Source organism: Mobula hypostoma, chromosome 24, assembly GCF_963921235.1.
Source record: "Mobula hypostoma chromosome 24, sMobHyp1.1, whole genome shotgun sequence".
Classification (NCBI taxonomy): Eukaryota; Metazoa; Chordata; class Chondrichthyes; order Myliobatiformes; family Myliobatidae; genus Mobula; species Mobula hypostoma.
The window spans coordinates 5,766,189-5,793,086 of record NC_086120.1 but is presented as its reverse complement, the minus strand read 5'-3'; positions in this window follow the sequence as shown (position 1 = coordinate 5,793,086).

Below are 26,898 nucleotides of genomic sequence, written 5' to 3'. Positions count from 1 at the left end.
TACATTTGGTATTCACTGTACCCATCCGAAGCAGGAAGAAGTGAACATTTGCCTCTCATGTTTTTGCAATCTCTGTTAACATGATCAGTGGGCTAACCTTCAGCAATCTTCACAATCTACCTATCCTAACTCAGTGCAGTCATTCCAGGGCATCCTTACATTAGTGTCTTTTCCTCCTGGTGATGAAGCCTGCCATAGTCTCTTATGTGCTCATTACTTTTGGCTGGCTTCTGGCCATTAAAGAAAGACACTACATGAATATATTTCATCACCTCCAGAGCAATTTGCAGTGTAAATGGCTAAATTATGCTTGAAATATTGACACTAATCTCTTTAGGCAGCATAATGAGCGCAGAAGTCTCACTTACCATAACATCACATTTGATTCATGACTTTAATACTTTGGTAGCAAACAAGATGAGTTCTGTATAACAATAAATGTAACGCCCTGGTAAAGATTTTCCTGCTAATGTTGTAGGGTATTTCATGTAGTGGTTTTCTGTAAAAGCAGTGTGTTCTGCTTTAGTGTTTGGGTTACCACTAAAGATAAGCGATGCTTAGGAAAGTTGTGTCATCCAGTCAGGATGGTAGAATAGGGAGGAGGTTCTAAAGAACACTGGGGCAGAGGTTTTGTCATGGACACTTAGGTGGGTTGAGGTCTTTTTTGGTGGGAGATAGAGAGACAAGAAGCTCGAGAGAACTGGCCGTAGGATTCGATCAGGTGGGAATGTATGATCTGATGGAGCCCAAGAGGGGGTTCGGGGATTGGTGGATATGAGTTGGTGCCGTGAGTACATCGGACACAACGGCTTTCGGAAGATTTGAATTCCAACTTGTTTAATTATGATGGGACCTCTCATTTTTTTCCCTTCTTTTCTTTTCTGTTTGGTTAAGTTAATATTCCTAAATATACTTTCTTTATAGTTGTATGCAGTGTACAGTCTGTGATTTCTTGCTGCCAGGAGATTGCATGGGGCGGTAAGTTGCACAGTATTCACACAGACCAGGGTTTGGGTAGGCGAGACATCCCAACCTCATAGGTTTGGTGGGACACAAGTCATATCGACCCTAGGCATACAGAATTTGAGAAAGGTGGTTTTCCCACCGGAGTCCAGTGGCTGTTAGTGAGGGGTTAATGAGCTGCCTCTCTACAGACACCCAGTAAAAAGGGTCTCACTGTGGGGGCTCTCATCCTGGATTGAATTTGTTGAACACTGTGTAATTGCTCTAAGAATTGATTAAGTGGTTTTGCATTCGAGCCTGAGTTATGCTATTGTCCAGAATAGTGATTAAGATATGTGGTTGTGGGCGCCGCAGGGATTAAGTGCTGGTGTAATTCAAAGAGATTACTCATAACTGATGCTTGTGGTCTGAGCAGGGCGGATATGCACAGCCCAGATGAATCGTTGATTAGGAGATTAATATTAGGGAAAGTTACAATCATGGAATGGAAATGGGACCAATCGGTGGGCAAAGATATTGTTTCAGTTCAGACTAGCGATGACATGATGGGTGTGGATGGGGTCCCGGGAGAGGCGGGGCCATGGGCCGTCCATACTTTCAGAGAAGAGGGGAGTGTAGGCGAGGGGCCAAATTGGAAGCCGAGTTTCCTGTAACTGAGGATGGAGACTTTAAAGACCAGTTGCTCTCGTTTGTACGAAGTAAGGAGAAGGAGTTGTCTGATCTGGAAAGTCTCATGAGTCCTCCAGTGAGGGGTGAAAATTCTGAGCTTTATTGGCAATTATATCCCTTGTGGATAAAGTGCACCAGTGGACAGTCAAAATTATCGTTGATAATGGTCTTGGGGTCGAAGCCCAACCCCGAAGGGGAAGAAGAATATGAGATTTGGGCAGAGCAGACCTCTTAGATGCTGGATGAATGGCAGTCATCGTCGTCATGGCTATCCCTTGAGGTCGAGGATGACGATCTTCATTCTGTACAGAGCGAAGACGCCGGTACGTGTATTTGTTTAACGTGTACTTGATGTTGCACTCCAAGAAGCACACGATACTTCACAAATCAACCAACTGATTCCAATGGCATGGAAACCATGACGATTGGAGCTGACGGATTTGTTGCAGCCTTCATCTGCTTTCACAGCCGTTGAGTTCGAAGTAACTTCATCTGCCTGTTCCACTGTTGAGGTCCTGGTTGGATTGTTCTATGTCGGGGACCTCTCCCTCGACCTTACCGCCATGGGTGACCCTACCAGGAGCATAGCTCCAGACGGCATCGCTCTCGGGATCACAGGACCACACAAGCTTCTCCACCGCGACAAAGTGACAATCCACGGAGAAGATGAATGCCAGTGCCCTGATAATATAAAAAGAGAGTTTGACTGGCAGAGCGTTTGAAAGGTCCGGCTGCTGATGTGGTGAGCTTCTTTGCTACTGCTGCAGGCTACATGCAAGCAGTAGAAAGCGTTTTTGGCATGACAGGAAGCCCAGTGGGTTGAGAAGCATGTTCCAGGAGAAAGGGGAGAAACCTTCTGCCTACATTTTTGGGCGAGAGGGACAGCTGCTTTGTTTGCAGGGTAAAGGGGCCGTTCAGCTGGCTGATGTGAATCAATTAAGGATGGACCAAGTGGCGAAGGGCGCACAGTCACCTGATATCATTATTTAAGCCTCTGAATGTCCCATAAGATGCATCCCCCTCCCCCGTTTGTTGAACTGATCAGAGAAGAAAGAAAGGAGGAAAACACAATGGAAGAATGGGAAGCTTCCATCAGCAGGGCACCGTCTTTGGTAGTAGCCTCTGTTGCTGAAGCAACTCCGGATGTCCCCCAGGCGGGGGTTTGACAGGATACAGGATGGAATTGAGAGCCAAGTATCTCAGTTGATATCAGCTGGTACGGCACCAAACATGACAAAGCCGTTAGGGAGCCAGGCCCACTGTTGGGATGTACTAAGCAGAGAACTGCTATTGAATGGATTGTTTTGAAAAGAGGAGTGACTCGTATTGTTACAACTGTGGTGAGGGGAGACATTTCAGGCAGGAGTGTGAAAGACCAGAAAACTCTTGGAAAATGAATCAATAGTTACTTAAACAGAAAGGGAAGTCAGGAAACCTCGGAGAGACCCAGTGAGGGAATGGCCTGGTGTCTTGGGGGAAACATTCCAGTCAATGTATCAAGGAACACTCCACAGTGCGAAACCCTATTCCTGAAAGGTTTGTGGGGCCAAGCTCCAGTGTATCCCTACGGATCAAGGGTATTTATGCTAGAGCCATACTTGACCCAGGTTCTCAGGTTACTCTGCTGTACAGATCCTTCTATAACCAGTATTTGCTGTATTTACCATTGACGCCACTCAGCGGCCCAGTAGTACTGATGACCACCCGCATGATAATGACTTGTCATTGAAGCTGGAGTTTTCAGAGGTAGATGTGGGAGTAGCTGAGGTCCTGGATACATCAGCACTGGTCTGTCTGGAGCCGATCGAGAAGGATGAGGCTTCAGTTCTAGTGGGAACAAATACTCCTATTATGAGGAGGCTAGTGGGAGCTTTCAAGGAGACAATTGGAGAGAGCTTTCTGAAAACCTTGTCCATTCAACTGGTGTTCTGGGCTGTTTTTGAGAAAGTGCAAGTTAATTCTAGGCCGGATGATAAGCACAAACGAGGAACTGTGTGGTGCACCCAGACTAAATCCATCGTGTTATGGCCTGGGGAAGCAGCTAGAGTGATGGGAAATCCCAGATTTCCTGGAATACCTGATGCCAAGGCCCTCCTGGTGCTCTGGAAGACCATGAAGAGGAGTTAGGCTTAACTGCTGGAGTATTGGAGAGGCCCAAACTGCAGAAGTTGTCAGTTGTACATGTAAACAGGATGACAGTGACTGTCAGGAACATCTCAGAGAGGGAGGTCACTCTCAGGCGGGGAATGCTAATGGCACAGCTTTTCTGGTGACTGTAATTTCTAGTTTTCTTGTGAGAAAAGCAGGAAAGAGACCATTTCCTGGATCAGGAAAGTTGACAGCCAAGTCATTTAACTTAGTTGATTACCTGGTACCTGGAGGTTGGAAAGAGAGACTGACGGAGAAGATGTTAAAGTTTGAAGATACTTTTTCTACTGACAAGTTTGATGTGGGTTTTTCCAAATGCTTTTCACACCATCCGAGTGACAGAGGACACCCCTTTCAGAGAAAGGTCTCCGTGACTGGCACCTGCTGAGTTGGAGGACATTCAGCAGGATCTGTGGAAGCTGAAGGAAGTGGGAATTATTACTGAGTTAAGGAGTCCGTGTGCATCGCCCATAGTGGCTGTGAGGAAGAAGAATGGGAAGGTATGAATGTGTGTTGACTATCAGACTCTGAACTGACGCACAGTCCAGTGAACTGTCCCGAGGATCGAGGATGTGCTGCTACTGTAGGTGTTAGGCAGCCTGAAGCTGAAGAGTTAAAACTCTTGCTGGACAAGTGCCAGTTCTGCAAACGTTTGTCCATTACATTGGGCACATAGTCTCAAGAATGGAGTAGCTACCGATCCGTCAAAGATAGAGGTGGTGACCATATGACCAAGGCCCAAGAATGTAAACGCTCTATCTTTGTTCGTTGGGTTCTGTGGGTACTATTGGAGGTTCGTCACCCTTTGAATCAGTCTCTGTGTGATTACCCTCCCTTGGGAAAGAAAGGGAGGAGGGCAAAAGAAGATGGTAAAGTTTATCTGAGCCCTTCAAAGCCTTTTGGAGCAAGGTGGGATGCAAGATGTGAAGAGGTTTCTCAGTTGCTGAAGGAGCTGCTGGTGAAAGTGCCAGTGTTGGCTTTTGCAAAACCCCAATTGCCGTATGTATTGCAAACAGATGCCAGCAAAGGGGGCTTAAAGGGCGTTCTATATCAGGATCAGGGCACAGGGTTAAAACCTGTCGCTTTTGTCAGCCAGAGTCTGTCACCCTTTGAAGGAAAGTACCTCTTGCACAAATTGGAGTTTCTGGCATTGAAGTGGGCTGTGGTGGTAAAGGTAAGTGCCAGGTTCGAGGTGAGGACTGACAGCAATCCATTGACTTGTATCCCGTCCTCGGCAAAATTGGATTTCTCAGACCATCGGTGTTTGGCGGGGTTGTCTGCCTATAATTTCAGCCTGAAGTACCAGCAGGGGAGACGTGACATTGATGCAGATGAATTGCCCTGCCTTGCACATGAAGGGCTGGAAATGGACGGAGAGTGGGAGAGCGTTCCTGAATCTGGAGTTAAAGTAATGTACCAGATTTCCACCACAGGGAAATCAGAGACGAGGCCAGGGCAGGATAGAGCTGTTGATCATTTGGAGCTTCTCATTGCGCCATTCCACAAGCTTACTGCATCCTGACCGCTCTGAATTCTTGCATTGAGTCCTGAGGGTCTGGCCGCTGCTCAGTGAGATGCCGTTTGGTCAGTTGTTGCGAAAGGAATATGTCCCAAGCTGAAAAGATGAAGCACCCTGCCATACCTCTGCTGCTGAGAGAACAGAACAAACTGAGGGTTGAGGAACCAGATTCTATACCAAGTCACGTCTCTCTCAGACAAGTCTCGGCTTTCCCAGTTGGTTCTGCCTGAGAAGTATCGGAGGATTGTGGTGAAGTCACTTCATGGTGATTCAGGTCAGCAGGGGTTTGACAAGACCTATGGATTGGTCCAGGATCTATTCTACTGGCCCTGAATGAAGCCTAAGGTCGAAGAGTACTGCAAGTTGTGCATTTGATATATTCGGAGAAACTCGCTGCCAATGAGGGCCGCTCTTTTATCCCATTTGCAGAGTGTGGGGCCACTTGATCTAGTATGCATGGATTTCCTCTCCATAGAGTTTGATTCCAGAACACTGTGAATGTCTTAGTTATTACTGATCACTACACCAGATATACTCAAGCCTTCCCTACAAAGGATCAGAGAGGATCCGCTGTGGCCAAAGTGTTATGGGGAAAAAAGTATTTTGTTCATTATGGCCTTCCGAGACAGATACACGGTGATCAGAAAAGAGATTTTGAGAGTAAGCTCATACATGAGTCACTGAGCATGTTTGGAGTTGAGAAGTCAAGGACTACGCCTGATCACCCTCAGTCTGAGAGGTTCAACTGGACATTGCTAGACATGTTCAGAACCCTAGATCTCAGCAAGAAGAGCAGATAGAGTCAGCATACAACCACAATTGCATGTGAGATTTCCCTTGGCCATATTATTTGCCAAGGGAAATCTCACATGCAATTGTGGTTGTTGTGTACATCTCTCCTTCTGCCAACCCAACGTCGGCGTGTAACATCATTTATACCGTTGGGCACAGGAGTACATTCAGCCAGAGACTCATTCCACCGGGATGCAGCACTGAGCGTCATGGGAAGTCATTCCTGCCTGTGGCCATCAAACTTTGCAGCTCTTCCCTTGGAGGGTCAGACACCCTGAGTCAGTAGGCTGGTCCTGGACTTATTTCCATCTGGCATGGTTTACATATTATTATTTGATTGTTTGTGGTTTTGTATTGCTATGTTTGTATTCTGTTCTAGGTTGGTGCAACTGTAACGAAACCTAATTTCGCTAGGGATCAATAAAGTATATCTATCTATCCATCTATCTATCTACCTATCTATACTGGGCATCTAGTCCTCTGCTACAACTGTACACAGAATGAAGCTAATGAATACTCACCATGTTATTTGATGTTTGGGGGCAAAACAGAATTGGCTATAGACCTCTGTTTTGGGGGTGGTGGGGAAGATTTGCCACAGAGGACCTATCTGAAGTATGTGCCTGATGTGAGGAAGGAATTGCAAAAGGCCTATGAATTAGCAGAGTTCTCTGCTACCAAGCAGAATCAAGGAAACAGAAGAACTACGAGCAAAAGATTAGGTTCTCCCAACTGATGCCTGGAGACAAAGTTCTAATAAGGAATTTGAGGTTATAAGTTGGCTAACCGCTGGGTGTCTGGGCCTTGCGCAGTGGAGTGTCAGATGCCAAGTGTGCCAATTTTTCTGGTGAAGCCAGAAGGTGGGAATGGGCCTGTCAAAATTCTCCGTCAGAACCACCTTTTACCTCCAGGACAGGAGGGACATGTTGACCCAGAACCTGACATGGACCCTACACCTAGTAGGAGGACTCTGCACCGAAGGGGGAGAGCAGAAAGACAATCAGTGGAGAGACCTGAAGGGGACCTAAGCACTGAATGCTGTACGGACTCAGAGGATGAGGAAATGGGGGTGTGGTATGTTGTTGCGTGAATGAAATTACCGGAGAGAGAGAGTTACAGTATCTCCTTTCCCTCTGGCTCTCTCTGATCTGCAATTTGCTGCTGTTGTTTTACTCGGTCCTTCAACACTTTAAGTTGATTACAAAGGTCCTTCACGTATTGTGTCATTCTATCCCTGTAAGCCCCAGGCTCCCCGTAACCCGTAATTACCCCATGATATAACTTCAGTAATATCTGCCTAATACGTGGTGGGGCCACCTCATCTCTTTCCTCCCCATGTGCCCAGCTCCCATCTGGTCCCTCCTTTGCTTCCTTTCTCCGCTATCTCTCCGTCTCTTCTGTCTCCACCTCTTAGTGTAATTTTACTAAACAGGCTTCTGTTGTTTCTTCTTGCAGGGCCCGCCACTATGGGATACAATCTCGGCTTGGTCTTAGGGCGGTATAGCCTGTTGTTTATGGATATGATCCACTGGGCTTTACTGGCCATATAGGCGAATTAATAGTGGCCGCAGTCTCTCTGGGTATCCGCTGGTGTTTTTGTTCCTTCACTATACCCTAAACAGCGGTCAGTGCATCAGTTTTTATAGGATACTGCTTCTAGGGTTTATACAGACCCTCCTCTATTTTAACTGGGTTTATCTTTACTCCACCACAATCTTGTTTGTGTCTAGCCCACGCTGCTGGGACCTGCTGACAAGGTAACCCATAGACACCATCCTGGCTCCAATCTTTGGTGATCGGGGCAGCTGCGACTATGATAGATAGATTGTGTATTCTGTTGGTTGTATGCATTCGCTGCCCCTGACTTGTCCATATTATTTCTCCCTTTCCCGAATCTATAACAGCTCCTGCTTCCCGTAGGATGTCTATTCCAAGGATAGTGCCCTCGATATTTGGACATACGCAGAAATACACTGGAAGCTGCACTCCCCTGATTTCCAGTATTTGCAACTGCTTTCACTGTTTTCCCTCCTACACCCTTAATATAACTGGCCTGTCTGGGGGTTGGCAAGGGTAAGTCTGTTATCGATACCAATGCCCCTGTGTCCACTAACATGTTGCATTGCCATCCCCCTAACAATGTAGTTGTGTACATCCGCGGGTCACCAGTGCTGACAGTGGAGCCGGCTGCCACATCTTTTTCTGAGCTAGAAGCTGTCTTTACTTGTTCTTTGATCTGATTGACAGTCAGATTGGTCAGACTGGGCACCGATGGGGTGAGAGATTGCGTGTCTGCTGTGATGTTCACCTATTTATCTTTCCTCTGTTTTGGACACTGCCTCCAACCACGTCCCAATAGGCCGCACCTGTAGCATATCAACTCCTTTACCCTCCCACATCTTGCTTCGTGCCCTGGCTGTCGGCAAGCAAAACAAACTCTATGGGACATCACAACAGCTGCATCCACTATGGCTACTTTATGATCTCTCTTGCACTTTCTTCGAACTATCCCACTGGCCCACGAAACTATCATAGAGTAGGTCGGCCCCACCGTTATGCCTAAATCTAAAATTTCCTGGTGGGCTGAGCTCAGGCCTTCCTTCAGCATTTTCAGGAACACTGGGTCATCCCTCCCTGGTTTATCCAACCCTGAATACTCCTCATACACTCGGTATTTACGGTCTGCATAATCCATGGCCACCGCATTAGCTTTTTGAAGCACTGCCATTATCATTCCCCAGTCGCTGCCTCACTTCCCCTTTAAAAGAGCGATATCTTTCTTCATTGCTGGTGTTCCTGGTAGTTGCCCAGGTATCATCCCACACCCCTTGGGCCATCCTGTCTCACATATTCCTCTGGCACTTCGCTTTCACTAACACATGTATATCTTTTGGGGTGCATCCGGTGGATTTCAACCATTTCCTTAAGCTTACGCCAGAATTCTGAATTCCCACATGCGACTTCAAGTGAGGGCAACTCTGACAAAATGCCCTGTTTCTCCCCGGGGGTTAAGGGCTTATGAACGGTCATAATCATTGTCAAGGGCTGGCTTGGATTATCGGGGTCCTCGACCAGATGTTGCTTGATCTCAATAGGTGCCATCCCAACAGATGCATCTGGGTAAAACCTCTCCCTGAGATATCTCCACACTAATTCCCACACTACACAAAATATAAAAGTCGGGTACCAGTTAAACAGCACATATTTAAAACCGCGAAGTATGTGCTCCACAATCTGCCACTTTTGAGCAGCTGAACTCATGATGCCTGCTGTATTCCTTTGCATCACACTTGCAAAATGTGACCTAAAATGCAGCTCCCCGAGCGAGTATGCACTGTGTCGTCCCGAACGGTCGGTAACCACCCTTCGCAACTGGTTGCTCTGTCTCACCAAGTTAAAACGCCAAGTTTTCTCACTTACATAAACATACATGCATGCACAAACACTACTCGTTCATCTACCAGTTCATCTCTCCGCATTTGTGATACCTCGTGTTTCTGTGTACCACTGACCTGAACAGAATCAAGTGTGAGTGCTATTTTAGAAAATACTCACCCACTTAGACTGCTAAGATTGCTGGTCACACGATGGGTCACGATGGGATCCTACTCCTGAAACCAAATGTTGTTGCTTGAATGAAATCACCAGAGAGGGAGTTACTGGTCGATACAAAGCAGCTTCTTTGTTTGGCAAAACAAAGTACAGCAGGCATCATATGGAGACGCTTTTGGTGGAAAGGTCTGCTGGCCCAATGTGGGGCTCAATATTTATTTGCGAAACACAAAGGACAATTCCATATTTACAAGTATAGACAACGCTTTCTTTTGAAGCTACATACAAACTTCACACCTTCTGGTTCACATCCATCCCTCAGGTGCCAACAGCGTCCGGACTGGGCTTCTAGGAATCCATTGTTCCAAACTGAATCCACAGTACATTTATTTGGTATTTTACGTGCTTAACATAAAGGACAATTCCATATTTACAAAGTATACATAATGCTTTCTTCGAAACTACATGCAAACTTCACACCTTCTGGATAACATCCATCCCACAGGTGCCAGCAGTGTCTCTGGACTGGGATTCACAGCTTTTAGGAAATGCATTGTTACTAACTAAATCCACACTACATTGTCAAGGAACAGAAGACTGGTGGCCAAAGCCATTTGCTAAATGTAAATGACCTAAACCCAAAAATCACTCTAACATGATATATGTTACCTTATGCAAACTCCCCAATAATGAAGAGCTTCCCGAACTTCCCCGTGCTGATGTAGATGTAGCTGGGATGAGAAAGTGGGGGGACTAGAGTGGGCAGGGAGGCTTGAGGCTGGACGATGGAGGGAAATCGGTTCAAAAGTAACTGGGGATGAAGGTAAACTCTGTCAAGTGACAGGAGGAGCTGAGTTGCTGAAAGGCATGAGTAATGGACAGTGGGAGGTCTCTCCAAATAGACAGGAAAGATCCCAAGGAGTTGAGGGAAACTGAAGAAATAGATGTTGGGATAAGGGGGTCTCAAAGAGTCAGGAAACTCTCAGATAGGCTGGCCTATGTCACACTAGGAGAATAGAATGTTGGATTGGAGTTCCTGACCATGAAATTCCTTTGTGATATTAATGATGGGTTAATAAATTTCAAAGTCAGGAGGACATGACTATTTTTGGTGGGGTGAGTGCGTCATGCCCTGGTAAAGATTTTACTGCTAATGTTGTAGAGCATTTCATGTAATGGTTTTCTGTAAAAGCAGTGTGTTCTGCTGGTAGTGTTTGGGTTACTGTTAAAGATAAGAGTGTTTAGGAATGTTATATTATCCAATCAGGAGGGTGGGACTGCGAGAAGGTTCCAGAGAATGCTGTGGGAGAGGTTTTGTGACAGATACTGAGGTAGGTCGAGGTCTTTTTTGATGGGAGATAGAGAGAGAAGAAACTTGAAAGAACTGGTCATAGGAATCGATCTGGCGGGAATGCACAATCTGATGGAGCCCAAGAGGAGGAATTCTACGGAGGATCGATGAATAGGAGTTGGTGCCGTGAGTACATTGGACACAACAGCGTTCGGAAGATTTGAGCTCCAACCTGTGCACATTTGACTGTTTAATTATGATGGGATCTTTTGTTTCTTTTTCTTTCTTTTCTTTAATAACTCTTTGGTTATGTTAACATTCATAAATATACTTTCTTTATAACTGCATGCAGTGTACAGTTTGTTATTTCTTGCTGCCAGGAGTTTGCATGGGGCGGTAAGTTGCACAATATTCACACAGACCAGGGTTCTGGGAGACGAGACATCCCAACCTCACAGGTTTGGCGGGTCACAAGTTATATCGACCCCATGGCTCTTCAGCCCACAATGACCTTTCAATCTACTCCAAGATCACTCTCATGTCACCCTCTATTTTCTTTCATCCATGCGCTATAGAAATGCTCCTAAATGTCCCTGATAAATCTGCCTCTGTCATCAGCCCTGACAGCACCTCCCACACACCCAACACTTTCTGCTTAAAATAACTACCTCCGACATACCTCTATACTATACTTTCCTCCATTCACCTTAAAATTATGCCCCCTCATATTAGCCATTTCCATCCTGGGAAAAAGGCGCTGTCTGTCCACTCTATCAATGCCTCTTATCATCTTATAAACCTCTGTCGTCCCCTCCAATCCTCCTTCATTCCCAAGAGAAAATCTCCAGCTCGTTCAACCTCCCCTCGTAAGACATTCTCTCTAATCCAGATAGCATCCTGTTAAATCTCCTGGGCACCCTCTCCTTCCTATAATGAGGTGATCAGAATTGAACAGAATATTCCATGTGTGGTCAAACCAGAGTTTTATGGAGCCGCAACATCACCTTATGGCTCTTGGACTAATGAAGGCCACACATCATATGCCATCTTAACCACTTCAACATGCAATCAACATGTGTGGCACATTTGAGGGATCAATGACATGGATCCCAAGATCCCTCTGCACCTCCAGACTGCATGGGTGGGGAGGTTACTAGTGAGCTAGTGCTGCTTGCTGGTAACACTTTGTGATGATTGAGAGTGGGCTAGTTGGATTGGATATGTGAGCGAAGCATTCCTGGGCAGTTTCCCACATTTTCTGGGCAAATGCCAGTGTTGTAACCAGACTGGAACAGCTTGGCAAAGGGCACACTAGTTCTGCAGTGAAATCCTTCAGTACACAATGTGCATGTAATCAGGTTTCATAGCCTTTCCTGTGCCCAGTTCTCTCAGTTGTTTCTGGACTGAATTGAATTGTTTGAAGACTGGTTCCTGTGATGATGACAATCTGAGGAGGGAGGAGGGCTGGATCACCCACTTGGCACCTCCTGATGACTGTGGTCATCACCTTCTTTCTGGTGCTCACACAATGGACCCACAATGTGGCCACAGGCACCCGTTTGCAACCTCCTCCTCCTGTAGGTGTTTAGTTGTCCACCAACTCTTGTGACTAGATGTATGGGACTACAGAGCTTTAATCTGATCCATTGCTTGTGAGATTGTTTAGCTCCGACCAGTCTATGATGTCGTTGGGAGTTAGTACACAGATGTTACTGCAGCTCTGAACAGTCTATGATGTCTTCGAGAGTTAGTACACGGATGTCCCTGCAGCTCTGAACAGTCTATAATTTTGTGTGTTAGTACACGGATGTCCCTGCAGCTCTGAACAGTCTATAATTTTGGGTGTTAGTACACGGATGTCCCTGCAGCTCTGAACAGTCTATAATTTTGGGAGTTAGTACACGGATGTTACTGCAGCTCTGAACAGTCTATAATTTTGGGTGATAGTACATGGATGTCCCTGTTGAACTTGGTCAGCACCCCACTGAGCTGTATTCTTGTTGCCGCTCCTCTCTGAGCCAGCAATGCTGCCCGTCTTTGACTGTAGTGGCACAGAAGAGGTGACATAGTATGTCAGGTTACAGGTTGTGGTGGTGAATATTTCCACTGATGGTAATGGTCCGCAGTGCCTCATAGATGCCCAGTTTTGAGCTGTCAGATCTGTTTGGAGTCTATATAGCTTGTGGTGTCACACAACACAATGGAGGGTGTCCTTAATGTGAAGATAAGACTTTGCCTTTAGGAGGACAGTGCAATGGTCACTTCAGTCAATGCTCTCACAGACAATTACATCAGCCGCAGGTGGATTGCTGTGATTAAAATCAAGCAGCTTTAACCCTAGTGTTGGTTCACTCACTACTAGCTACTGCAGACCTGGTCTGTCTGCCCTGTCCTTCAGGTCTTGGCTGTCTGGGCTGGTGTTGGTTGTAGCAAATCACTACTGCCAATAGACACTGAAATCTCCATCCAGAGTAAATTCTGAGCCCTTGATGCTCTCAGTGTTCAAGGGTACAGAATGCTTGATTCAATACACAGGGCTATCGATTCACCAGCTGAGGGAGGGTGGGAGGTAATAGGCACAAGCAGATTCCGAGGTGCTTGTTGGAGCTTTGGTGTCTCCTTCCCACTCTGACCTGCTTGTGTACCTAGAGATTGAGATGAGGAAGCTAGTTGGAGTGACTGTGAGCCCAGCAAGACCGGGCTCTCCCAATTTCAACTCCAGTCTCCAGGTGTTTGTGAGGAAGAATTTGAAAGGTGGGCTGGGTTTGGAATGACTTTGCTGAGTCTGAATTGGTGCTGACATCGATGTCATTGGTTCTCCTGGTTTTGTTCTTTCTGTTTTTATATGGCAGTAGTGATAAACTGAGTGATTGCGAGGTCATTTCATAGGGGATTTCAATGTCAGCCCCATCTCTGTTCATTTGTTAGTTGACCAGCTAAATCATCTATATGACAGATACACGGGAGAAAGAAAGATCAAGGAAAGAAGGAAGCTAATTCAGCTAGTTGTGCCTGTGTTGGTCTCTTGAAGGTGCTAATTCTTTCCTAGCGTGAGTCAGTTTCCTGTTCATGTCTATATCTAATTCCTGTTTAAGATGTACTATTGAATAAGTTTCCGTCACCCTCTCGAGCAGTGTATCCGGATCATGGAAATGAACTTCACAACATACCCCTCCTGCTCCTTTGCTACTTTTTCTGATTAGTTCAAATGGAACAGAAGCAGATGAGTTTATGAAGCACAGTTCCTAATGTCAGGACACATCACTGAGGTTTGTAACCAGTCGAGAACATTTTGTTGCTCTCACTATAATGTAAGAAAAGCAGCAAACTATCTAGCCTGCAACAAGCAAGCAATGAGATATCAGACAGATAAATGTTTACTGTTAACAACAGGAATTCTGCAGATGCTGGAAATTCAAGCAACATACATCAAAGTTGCTGGTGAACGCAGCAGGCCAGGCAGCATCTATAGGAAGAGGCGCAGTCGACGTTTCAGGCCGAGACCCTGGTCTCGGCCTGAAACGTCGACTGCGCCTCTTCCTATAAATGTTTACTGTTGTTTGGTGAGAATAATTGTTATTCAGGATATCAGAAGTCCTCTGCTTCTCTGTGTATTGTGCCCAGCTGACGTAATGAACTGCATTTTATATCTTTGTTTTCAATTGTGAGTGTCTGCAAACTTTTCCGCCAATATTATTCATCCCCAGTTCCCCTGAATTGAACAGGTAATTGAGAGCTGACTACATGATGAGCCTAGAGGCATATACAGGTCAGATTTCTGTGCAAAACTGTCATACATTAGAGAGAGGCAGATTATTTTTAACAACAATCCAGTAGAAACATAGAAACATAGAAAACCTACAGCACACTACAGACCCTTCAGCCCACAAAGCTATACCTACCATGTCCTTAGCTTACAAATTACCTAGGCTTACCCATAGCCCTCCATTTTTTTAAGCTCCATGTACCTGTCCAGGGGTCTCTTAAAAGGCCCTATTGTTTCCGCCTCCACCACCGCCGCCGGCAGCCCATTCCACGCACTCACCACTCTCTGAGTAAAAAACTCTCTGCCATTTTCAATTGATCCTACCACCAAATACATCTTTACCCTCCCCCGACTCTCTGTTTTCTGCAGAGATTGCTCTCTCTGTGATTCCCTTGTCCATTTGTTCATCCTCACTAATCTCTCTCCTGGCACTTAACCCTGCAACCATTCTAAGCACCACACCTGGTCCTATACCTCCTCCCTCACCACCATTCAGGGGAGGCAGCTTTTCACTGATGAGCTTGTTGGGGTCGTGCATGGTATCCACTGCTCCTGGTGTGGCCTCCTCTACATTGATGTGACCCAATGCAGATTGAGGGACTGCTTTGTCACTTCGTCAAGAATTTTCAGTCTGTCAGCAGCAAAAAGTTAGGTTTTCTGGTAGCCACCCGTTTTGATTGTACTTCCCAATCCCCCCCTGACCAGTCAGTCCACGACCTCCTCTACTGCCATGATGAGGTCAGCCACAGCTTGGAGCAACAACTCTTTGTATTCCATCTTCGTAGAATCTAATCTGGCAACGTCAACGTTGATTTCCCTAACTCCCCCTCCCCTCCCCTCCTCCCCCCGCCACTTTGTCAGATTCAGAATCAGGCTCAATATTACCAGCATATGATGTGAAATCTGTTGTCTTTGTGGCAGCAGTACAGTATATAATAACAGAGAAAAAAACTGTGAATTACAGTAAGTATATATATACTTATATATATATAATGGTTGTTTTGTTCCTTTTCCTCCTATATTTTTTCTCATTCTGGTTATCATCTCGCCCCCTTCCCCTCCTCCACACATACACCTGCCCATCACCTCCCTCTGGCTGACTACCTCCTTCCCTTTATTCCATGGTCTCCTCAGATTCCTTCTTCTTTAGCTCTGTATCTCTTCCACCTTTCACCTCCCAGCTTCATACATCATTTCCATACACCTCCCCCTCTTCCTCCTCTCACCTCTCACCTGGACTCTATTACTTCCTGCCAACCTTTACTCCTCTCCCTCTCCCTACCCCTTTATTCTGGCTTCCGCCCCCTTCCTTTCCAGACCTGATATAGGGTCTCGGCCCGAAACTTCAACTGTTTATTTTCCTCTATCGATGTGCCTGACATTCTGAGTCCTTTCGGCACTTTGTGCGTGTTTCTCAACTCCTTGCATCTGCAGAATCTCATCTCTCTCTATAAATGTTCAGTAGTATAAAATTTCCCTGACATGCAGATGTCCATAAATTAAGTTTGAAAATACTTGGGAGAACGACTTTATCTTTACCAAGAAATAATTGCTTCTCCTTTCATGTTCATAAAACCTTTGCTGAAAAAAAATGCAGTTCCAATGGATGGTTAAAATCAAGACTTCAGCACCCGTGTCAGCAGCCGCTGCTCTGTGGTATCTAATGAGCCAAATGGAGGACTAAGTTTGCACAGACTCAGTGAGATTTCTGTACAGTAAATCGAGAGGTGATCTCACCAAGGTGTTGAAAATGATCAGTGAACTCTACATTGTATTTCCTCTCGAGAAAGAACTCACAAAACAAGTGAACCCAATGCTAAATCAGAGGGAGGACATTTAAGATTAATAGATTGACTTTCATTGTTCAGCCAGGGTATGGAGCTAAGCAAGAGAACTGAAGACCTGACAAATAGCATCCATTGTCAGCTAAATTATGTTGAGTTCTAGTCTCCTCATCATAGTGAGAGTGTGGAAGCTTTAGAGAGGATGCAGAGGAGATTTACCAGGACCCTGCCTCGATTAGAGTGCACGTTTTATGAGAAAAGGTTGAGTGAGCTGGGGTTTTTCTCTTTGCAGAAAAGGAGGACAGGAGGTGACTTGATAGAGGTGTATAAGATGCTAAGAAACATTGAGCGAATGGACAGCCAGCATCTTTTTTCCCAGGGCAGAAATGACTGATACGAGAGAGTATAATTTTAAGGTGAATAGAGGAACATATAGGAGGAATGTCAGAGGTAGGATTTTTAAAGAGAGTGGTGGGTTCCTAGAAAGTGCTATGGGGTGATGGTAGGGGTCGATTCATTACAGACATTTAAGAAACACCCAGATAGGAGCATGGATGAAACACAGATGGAGGGCTATGCAGTGGAGAAGGGTTAGGTTGATCTTAGAGTAGGCCAAAAGGTTGGTACTCTGCTGTACTGACCTATGTTGGATGGATGGGCAGTGAGTTCCAGTTTTTATGTTTTGTAATTTATCACTATTGGGAAAGGTAACCATTTCCGCCATTATGCATTCTCTCTTTCCCTTCTTGTCTCGCCACACGCCACACGTTCTCTGTCTCTTCCCCTACAGGTTCACAAAAGCATTTGCAGTTCCCTTACTGTTTAACTCCATACATTACATATTCTTTAACTCTGGATGATTTCAGACAGACCCACTCTGGTAACCACTTGGGATACTGTCTCCCCTAGTTCCTTGCCCTCTTCCCTTCTCCCTCTTTACTTTGATTTCAAAAGCACACCCCTGATAATTTCATTGATGCAACCTCCCCTTTCAATTGTACCATCTTCATCTTTTTATTCAATTTAGGAATGTTTGAAGGCCAACCATTAGCACAACAAAGATGCTTTGAAGGTAAAATGTTTGAAGTTAGCAACAGTCCTGTTAGCAAATATTTCACTCAGTGCTGACACTTATAAATGTCATATATGTTATAAATGTCACTTATAAAAGGATATTGAGACATAGAAACATAGAAAACCTACAGCACAATACACAAAGCTGTCATGGTCCGGTCAGTGAAGTCCGTATTCCAGTTCATGGTCCAGTCCATTGACCCTTGCTCCAGGTTTTCCTGTCTACCCTGTTTCTGTTCTTGTTGAGCTCTAATTGAGGCAGCTGATGCTCGTTGGGGCTGGCTGCATAAATACCTTCAGCGACCAGGGTGTGGCTGCTGGAGTGTTCTTGTCCTTACTCCTTGTATGCCTTCCTCTGCCTTCTGTTTCCTCGCCTGAAGCCCTGCCTTGTCTTGCCGGTAACTCTCGCCTCACCTGAAGTTCTCGTCTCGCCTTGCTTTGCCGGAAGCCTTGCCTTGTCTTGCTGGTAACTCTCGCCTCATCTCGCCTGCAATCTTGTCCTGGAGCCACCCTGTACCTTGCTCCCTTCCTGTCCCTTGCCTCCGCCCAGGTAAGCCAGGCCGTCTTGCTCTTACCTGCGGTTGGTTCTGTCCCTTCCTGTCCCTTGCCTCCGTTGAGTAAGCCAGGCTGTATTGCCATTACTTACGGTTGATTCTGTCCCTTCCTGTCCCTTGCCTCTGTCGGGTGGTGATCTGCACCCTGCCCAGGAGTACTGCGCCCTGCTCAGGAGTACTGCGCCCAGCCCAGGAGGAGCCTCTAGCCTCCGGCCTCCAGTCAATTCTCCAACCTCCTGCCAAGCCTCGCCTCTAGTCTCTAGCCTCAAGCCTGAAGACTCCAGCCTCCTGCCTCCTGCCAAGCCTTGCCTCTAGGCTCTAGCCTCTAGCCTCAAACCTGAAGACTCCAGCCTCCTGCCTCCTGCCAAGCCTCGTTCTTGCCTAGTTCTGGGGTCCGAGCCAGAGGCGAGACCCAGGTACTCTGGGTCTCTGGCTCGGAGTCCAAGCCCGGGCTCCTAGCTCTCTTGTCCAGTCCTGTTCCGGGTTCCCAGTTTTCGTGTCTATGTCCTTGCCCTCAGCCTGTATCCTTGTCCTGTCCCTAGTACTTCAGTGTCTCTGTCTTGCACTTGGGTCCATTTCCAACCTCCGCCCTATGATGGAACATTCCAGCCAACCATGCACCCAGCGACACAGACACTGTCATTTTCCTATTGCCACCTGGGGTTCCATTCTGTTAAATACCCTCCCACCCGCCTGAGTCGTCCACAGTCTGGATACCCTGTTTGGTCGCCAGGAGGCTCCCGTGGGGGGGTTACTGTCATGGTCCGGTCCATGAAGTCCATATTCCGGTTCATGGTCCAGTCCATTGACCCTTGCTCCAGGTTTTCCTGTCTACCCTGTTTCTGTTCTTGTTGAGCTCTAATTGAGGCAGCTGATGCTTGTTGGGGCTGGCTGCATAAATACCTTCAGAGACCAGGGCGTGGCTGCTGGATTGTTCTTGTCCTTACTCCTTGTATCCCTTCCTCTGCCTTCTGTTTCCTCGCCTGAAGCCCTGCCTTGTCTTGCCGGTAACTCTGGCCTCACCTGAAGTTCTCGTCTCGCCTTGCATTGCCTGAAGCCTTGGCTTGTTTTGCTGGTAACTCTCACCTCGTCTCGCCTGCAGTCTTGTCCTGGAGCCACCCTGTACCTAGTTCCCTTCCTGTCCCTTCCCTCTGCCCAGGTAAGCCAGGCCGTCTTGCCATTACCTGCAGCTGGTTCTGTCCCTTCCTGTCCCTTGCCTCTGTCGGGTGGTGATCTATGCCCAGGAGTACCTCGCCCTGCCCAGGAATACTGCGCCCTGCCCAGGAGGAGCCTCTAGCCTCCAGCCTCCAGTCAAGTCTCCAGCCCCCTGCCTCCTGCCAAGCCTCGCCTCTAGTCTCTAGCCTCTAGCCTCAAGCCTGAAGACTCCAGCCTCCTGCCTCCTGCCAAGCCTCGCCTCTAGTCTCTAGCCTCTAGCCTCAAAAGCCTGAAGGCACAAGCCTCCTGCTTCCTGCCAAGCCTCGCCTCTAGTCTCTAGCCTCTAGCCTCAAGCCTGAAGTCCCCATCCTCCTGCCTCCTGCCATGCCTCGCCTCAAGTCTCTAGCCTCTAGCCTGAAGACTCCAGCCTCCTGCCAAGCCTCGCCTCTAGCCTCAAGCCGCTAGCCTCAAGCCTGAAGACCCCAGCCTCCTGCCTCCTGCCAAGCCTCGTCTCTAGCCTCTAGCCTCAAGCCTGAAGACTCCAGCCTCCTGCCTCCTGCCAAGCTTCGCCTCAAGTCTCTAGCCTCTAGCCTTAAGCCTGAAGACTCCAGCCTCCTTCCTCCTGCCAAGCCTCGCCTCTAGCCTCAGGCCTGAAGACTCCAGACTCGTCCTGCCTAGTTCTGGGGTCTGAGCCAGAGGCAAGACCCAGATACTGGGTCCTTGTCCAGTCTCTGGCTCAGAGCCCAAGCCCGGGCTCCTAGCTCTCTTGTCCAGTCCTGTTCCGGGTTCCCGGTTTTCGTATCCATGTCCTTGCTCTCAGCCTGTATCCTAGTCCTGTCCCTAGTACTTCAGTGTCTGTGTCTTGCACTTGGGTCCATTCCCAACCACTGCCCTATGACAGAACATTCCAGTCAACCATGGACCCAGCGACACAGACACTGTCGTTTTCCTCTTGCCACCCGGCGTTCCTTTCTTTGAAATACCCTCCCACCCGCCTGGGTTGTCCATAGTCTGGATACCCTGTTTGGTCACCGGGAGACTCCCATGCGGGGGTGGGGGAGTACTGTCATGGTCTGGTCCGTGAAGTCCGTATTCCGGTTCATGGTCCGGTCTATCGACCCTTGCTCCAGGTTTTCCTGTCTACCCTGTTTCTGTTCTTGTTGAGCTCTAATTGAGGCAGCTGATGCTTGTTGGGGCTGGCTGCATAAATACCTTCAGAGACCAGGGCGTGGCTGCTGGATTGTTCTTGTCCTTACTCCTTGTATCCCTTCCTCTATCTTCTGTTTCCTCGCCTGAAGCCCTGCCTTGTCTTGCCGGTAACTCTCGCCTTGCCTGAAGTTCTCGTCTCGCCTTGCTTTGCCAGAAGCCTTGCCTTGTCTTGCCGGTAACTCTCGCCTCACCTGAAGTTCTCGTCTCGCCTTGCATTGCCTGAAGCCTTGCTTTGTCTTGCTGGTAACTCTCACCTCGTCTCGCCTGCAGTCTTGTCTTGGAGCCACCCTGTACCTAGATCCCTTCCTGTCCCTTGCCTCCGCCCAGGTAAGCCAGGCCGTCTTGCCGTTACCTGTGGTTGGTTCTGTCTCTTCCTGTCCCTTGCCTCCGTCGGGTAAGCCAGGCCGTATTGCTGTTACCTATGGTTGGTTCTGTCCTTTCCTGTCCCTTGTCTCTGTCAGGTGGTGATCTGTGCCCTGCCCAGGAGTACCGCGCCCTGCCCAGGAGGAGCCTCTAGCCTCCGGCCTCCAGTCAAGTCTCCACCCTCCTGCCCCCTGCCAAGCTTCGCCTCTAGTCTCTAGCCTCTAGCCTGAAGATTCCACCCTCCTGCCCCCTGCCAAGCCTCGCCTCCAGCCTCTAGCCTCAAACCTGAAGATTCCAGCCTCCTGCCTCCTGCCAAGCCTCGCCTCAAGTCTCTAGCCTGAAGACTCCAGCCTTGTCCTTGCCTGGGGTCTGAGCCAGAGACAAGACCCAGGTACTGGGTCCTTGTCCAGTCTCTGGCTCAGAGCCCACGATCGGGCTCCTAGCTCTCTTGTCCAGTCCTGTTCCGGGTTCCCGGTTTTCGTGGCCATGTCCTTGTCCTCAGTCTGTATCCTAGTCCTGTCCCTAGTACTTCAGTGTCTGTGTCTTGCACTTGGGTCCGTTCCCAACCACCGCCCTATGACAAAAGCTGTGCCAAACATATCCTTACAGTAGAGATTACCTAGGGTTACCTATAGCCCTCTATTTTTCTAAGCTCCATGTACCTATGCAGGAGTCTCTTAAAAGACCCTATCATATCCACCTCCACCACTGTCGCCGGCAGCCTATTCCACACAGTCACCACTCCCTGCGTAAAAAACTTACCCCTGACATCTCCTCTGCACCTACTTCCAAGCACCTTAAAACTGTGCCCTCTCATGTTAGCCATTTCAGCCCTGGGAAAAAGCACCATCATCATCTTATACACCTCTGTCAGGTCACCTTTCATCCTCTGTCGCTCCAAGGAAAAAAGGCTGAGTTCACTCAACCTATTCTCATAAGGCATGCTCCCCAATCCAGGTAACATCCTTGTAAGTCTCCTCTGCACCCTTTCTATGGTTTCCACATCCATCCTATAGTGAGGCGACCAGAACTGAGCACAGTACTCCAAGTGGGGTCTGACCAGGGTCCTATATAGCTGCAACTTTACCTCTCAGCTCCTAAACTCAATTCCATGATTGATGAAGGCCAATACACCGTATGCCTTCTTAACCACAGAGTCAACTTGTGCAGCAGCTTTGAGTGTCCTATGGACTCAGACCCCAAGATCCCTCTGATCCTCCACTCTACCAAGAGTCTTACCATTAATACCGTGCCAGCTCCCAGAGTTTAGACGCTCTGTCTCTGGAGTATGGGTAGCTGGATTGGCCTCTTTAAAGATTCAGGACCTTCCCACTAATTGGCAAACACATTTTGGGTGCCATGGATTTCCCGCTTCATTTGGCAAGGAAGGAAACCTAGAATTCGATATAACACTTTACAGTTAGGGAAGGAAAGAGGAGGTATGGTTCTTCCTTGCCTGAGAAATTATTTTTATGCCTCACAGATAACCCCTCTGTTATATTGGTGTAATAGGGAATATAAGGCTAGATGGAAGGAAATAGAATTTGGATTAGTTGACAGTTTTCCTCTTCAGGCCTCAATAGCTGACAAGGGATTGATGGCCCAGTTGGAAAAATTTAATAATGCTTGGATAAATCTTACATTAAAAGTATGGTAGAAGGTGGTTAATTCATGTGGAATTAATAACATGCTAAAATTCTTTAGATGGTGTGCATATGATACCGAATTCCTTCCCAACAGAGGAGATAAAAGATTTGAGCTATGGATAAAGAAAGGTCTTACAACCTACCTCTCATTTATAGATAAAAGAGTATTACAAAGTTTCCAAATCCTGCAGGACAAACATGGCCTAGAACATAATGACTTTTTTAGGTACCTTCAAATACGAAACTATGTTAACCAGAGTTGTAGATATACAGACCTATCAACAGTAGAATTAGAATTTTTCAAGATTCTGAATTCGGCTTGCAGTTCAATACCTAGTAAATCAGTTTCTCGCCTGTATAATGCACTCTCCCATGCTAAAAATGTAAATACACTGTATATTAAAGAGAAGTGGGAGAAAGAAGCGGGGTTGGTACTTTCAGAGGAGGCTTGGGGGAAAATCTGCAGCTTTCAATGGTCCTCGACTAATTCTTTGACTTGGAGAGAACATTGTTGGAAAAACATTATAAGATACTTCAAGACCCCATATCAGGAAAAATATAAAGATACAAATGTGATGTGTTGGAGAAGGTGCGGCTCTAAGGAGGCAAATCATTTTCATATTTTCTGGGATTGCCCTAAATTAAGTCTATTTTGGGAAGGCATTCATAGAACATTAGTTAAGGTACTTAGGTCCCAGATACCTCTGAACTTTGAGACGCTCTATTTGGGGCATGTATTGTTCCTTGAACAGAAGGAAGATATAAAGTTGCTGCAGGCCCTCTTAGCGGCAAGTAAGAAATCAATCACTAGAAAATGGCTAAATCCAATACCACCTACATTAGAAGATTGGTACGAAATTATCTTGGAAATATTTAAAATGGAAAAGTTGACCTACTCCCTGAGAACTCAAAAAGAAACATTTTATCAAATCTGGAATAAATGGATTGAATATATAACCCCAATGCGAGCAGACTTTAGATGACTCTCCTAATGATTTATATTGCTCTTCTCATCAACACAGTAATATTGCTAACGTAAGCACCCCTAGTCTAAATGTTTGTTGTTTTTTTTTTAGAAAATAGAGAATTAACACAAGTAAAGGGAAAGATTTGGGAAAGGGATAAAAAAAAATGAAAAAATTAAGTAAATAAGTACATAGGGATTGGATAATTATGTCTGCGGGCAGGAACAAGCACGAACAAATTGGGATATAAACACCTACAATGGTTGGTATATAGGCTTGTATGCAACATTTTGGACCAGTGGAAATGGTCCAGAAGGGTTGTATGGAAACTATTATTACCATTTTTCTTAACAACTAATTTCATTACTTAGCCTAATAGGTTAGATTTACCACAGTACATAATTATCTATTTAAATGTTTATTTTGCTTTTATATCATCTCAATGTGTACTTAAGAATGTATAAATAATTGTAGTTTTATACATATAAAAAAATGGAAAAGGTTATATGTGTGAAAAAAGTACATGATAATTGTGAACTCCTTATCCAAATAAAAATAAAATTTAAAAAAAAAGAATTGAGAATTCAAAGAGCACCCGAACGGACCCTCAGTGCTCAATCAGAGAAATTGTCTAGTGCTTTGTTTTGTGCTCAGTTTTCAATCCTAACCTCGGACACTCCAGTATCTGGGTCCAAGCCATCCTTGTGAAGGACTCATGTCAAAGCACAATTGAGCCAGTACGGATCCAGCAGGGTATCAGTCCACTTTGTTCACTGTGACCAGCCACAGCGAGAGGATTTCCAGACAGAGCCTGGAGATACACGACCTCCAGGTAGCCGATGGTCAACTTTAGCAAGGAGGAAGCCAGAGTGGCTTGGGAGAGTCAGTCAGTTGCTCTGCGAAGCCAATACATCTTCCAATCCCAGAGTGATTCGTCGGAGACCCGGGTTCTGCAGCAGCTCCCTCACTCAATGCTCATTAGTGTTCGAACTCCAGCCGTCCCGGTTCCCTTTCAAACGCGGTCAGATGGCCTTCGTTATCTCTCTTCTAACTGGAAGAGTCCTGGCTTGGGCCACCGTGCATTGGAAACGAAGGCCGGAAGTTTGCTTGGATTTGGAGGAATTCATGGCCTCCATGAGAAATGTGTTCCATCACCCCGCCAGAGCCAGCTGAGGCTCAGACTGTCTGATAAAGATTCGACAGGGCAGAATGCTAGTGGCTGACTTTGCTATCCAGTTTCAAACCTTGGCCCAAGGGACTGGCTGGAATGAGGCGGCTTTGACCACGCTATACCACCATGGACTCAAGACAAACTGAAGGATTCTCTTGGGGGAGGAGAAGATGGCGGTGCGACGCAGCGCGCGCGGCCTCTCCGGTGAAATGATATCGTATTTGTTAAATAGGGGGCCGTGCACAATTCTGATTTGATGGCGACAGACATGAGAAGCGCGGAGAAACATCTGGAGAAATTTCTGAAATGCCCGATTTGCTGCTGCTGCTACTGTGCGATTGAGAATCTCCGGAGGGGAAGGCCCCAAATCCTCGGCTTTGCCTGTTGCTGGTGGCCGGGGCTGGGGTCGAAGCGCTCGGCAGAGATGGTGCTCGGTGTCGGAGGGCTGGTTGGAGGTTCAAAGTTTTCGGACGACTCAGAGTCGGACTGTGGTCGGGTGCTTCCAGGATTCTGCATCGGCAAGTTTGCGGCGCTGGAAGCTCATGGCAGGGAGAGTTTTCTTCCTTCTCCTGTCCGTGTGAGATCATGGGACTTTCGAGAGACTTTGAACTTTTTTTACCATGCCCATGGCCTGTTCTTCATCAAGTTACAGTATTGCTTGTACTGTTGTAACTATATGTTATAATTATGTGTTTTTTGTCAGTTTTTCAGTCTTGGTCTGTCTTGTGTTTCTGTGATATCACACCAGAGGATAATTGTATCATGTCTCAATGCATGCATTACTAAATGACAATAAAAGAGGACTGCGTGTCCTCATAATCTAATCTAATCTAATTTTGCCCTGGGGGAGTAATGAGAAGTTCCGATTGACCAATCCATTCATCTTGATAACCATCTGGCACAGCGTAAGTGGAACTACATCAATTGGCCTCATAAGAATCTCCACCGATGAGAGGCTCTGGCGTCAGAGTCAAGGTTGCTGCTATTTCTGTGGGGAAGCAGGTCATCTGTGGCCAAATGTCCAAAGCTGCAGCAATCAGAACTGTTAAGATGTCCAGAGTTGGGGGGACTGTAATGGTAGCAGCCGCTAACCCCCCAAACTCACGGATTTTGGTGACACGCTGAGGGCGGAGATCTCCTGAGGATGAACCAATGAGTGGTGAATGCTTTTTAGGTCTCTGGGGCAGCTGAAATTTCCTGGACTTGGGGAACGTACCGCAGCAGGATTTGAGCCAGTCCATGCTTGCAACTGTCTTGGACTGTTGTCCACTTGCTTTTGGGGCAGATGCTCTGTAGACATTGGTCTTGCGATGAGGGTGGAGGACCACACGGAGGACATTAGTTTCAGTATCATTGAGTCTTTTCACAAACCCTTGATCCTTGGGCACCCTTGGCAGTCCCAGCATAACCATTCTGTGAACTGGAATGAAGAGCAGATCATTGCACAGTCTAGTTACTTCAAGAAGGTATGTTTTCAGCTTGGTGTTCTGACCCCCAGACTCGCCCAAGACCAGCGGCCGACAATGGGCAGACTTCTGTTTGGGGTAACCTGGAGCCTTTAGGAAACCCAGTCCTGCCTTCACGGGCAGGAAAGCTGGCTCCAGCCAACAGGCCTGTGCGAGTCCCGATCCTGTCTAGTCAGGGGTGCACTGGAACTAGACCTCTAGTTCAGGAGTAAACCAAGGAGGTAGCCAAGCAGTCTGGAACTCTAGTAGCTAAGCCAAAGGGCTCCAGTTCCCAGGTCCCGTCTAAGGGGAAGGCTCTAAAATGGAGACCCTTGGAGCCTAGTCCCAGGGGCGCAAGGACCACTTGGTACAACTCACTGCTGATGTCTGAGGATCCGGATGAGGATTTGGACTGTGATTTGGGGCTTCTGTTTCCACTAAAGACTCTTGTGAACCTATGGAGGAGACTTTGGGATCTGCTGAACCCCACCCACAACCTAAGGAGCCTCAGGAGTTGTCCTTGGAGGAAGGTTCAGGGGTAACTGCAGCACCCAAGCGGGTAGAAATCCCTTCTGTCTATAAGGATTTGGAAGAGATCTCCAGAAAGGAAAAGGCCTCGAATCTTCCACCGCACTGAGCCTATGACTATGCAATAGACCTACTACCTGGCACTTATCCTCCACAGGGTCAATTATATGCGCTGTCAGTGCCAGAGGGAAACTATGGAGGAGTATATAAAGGAGGCTCTTGCCTGGGATTCGTTTGGCCCTGTGCTGGCTGATGATAGAGGGCTGAATCGCTGTGACAGAACACACTGGCAATACGCATTCTC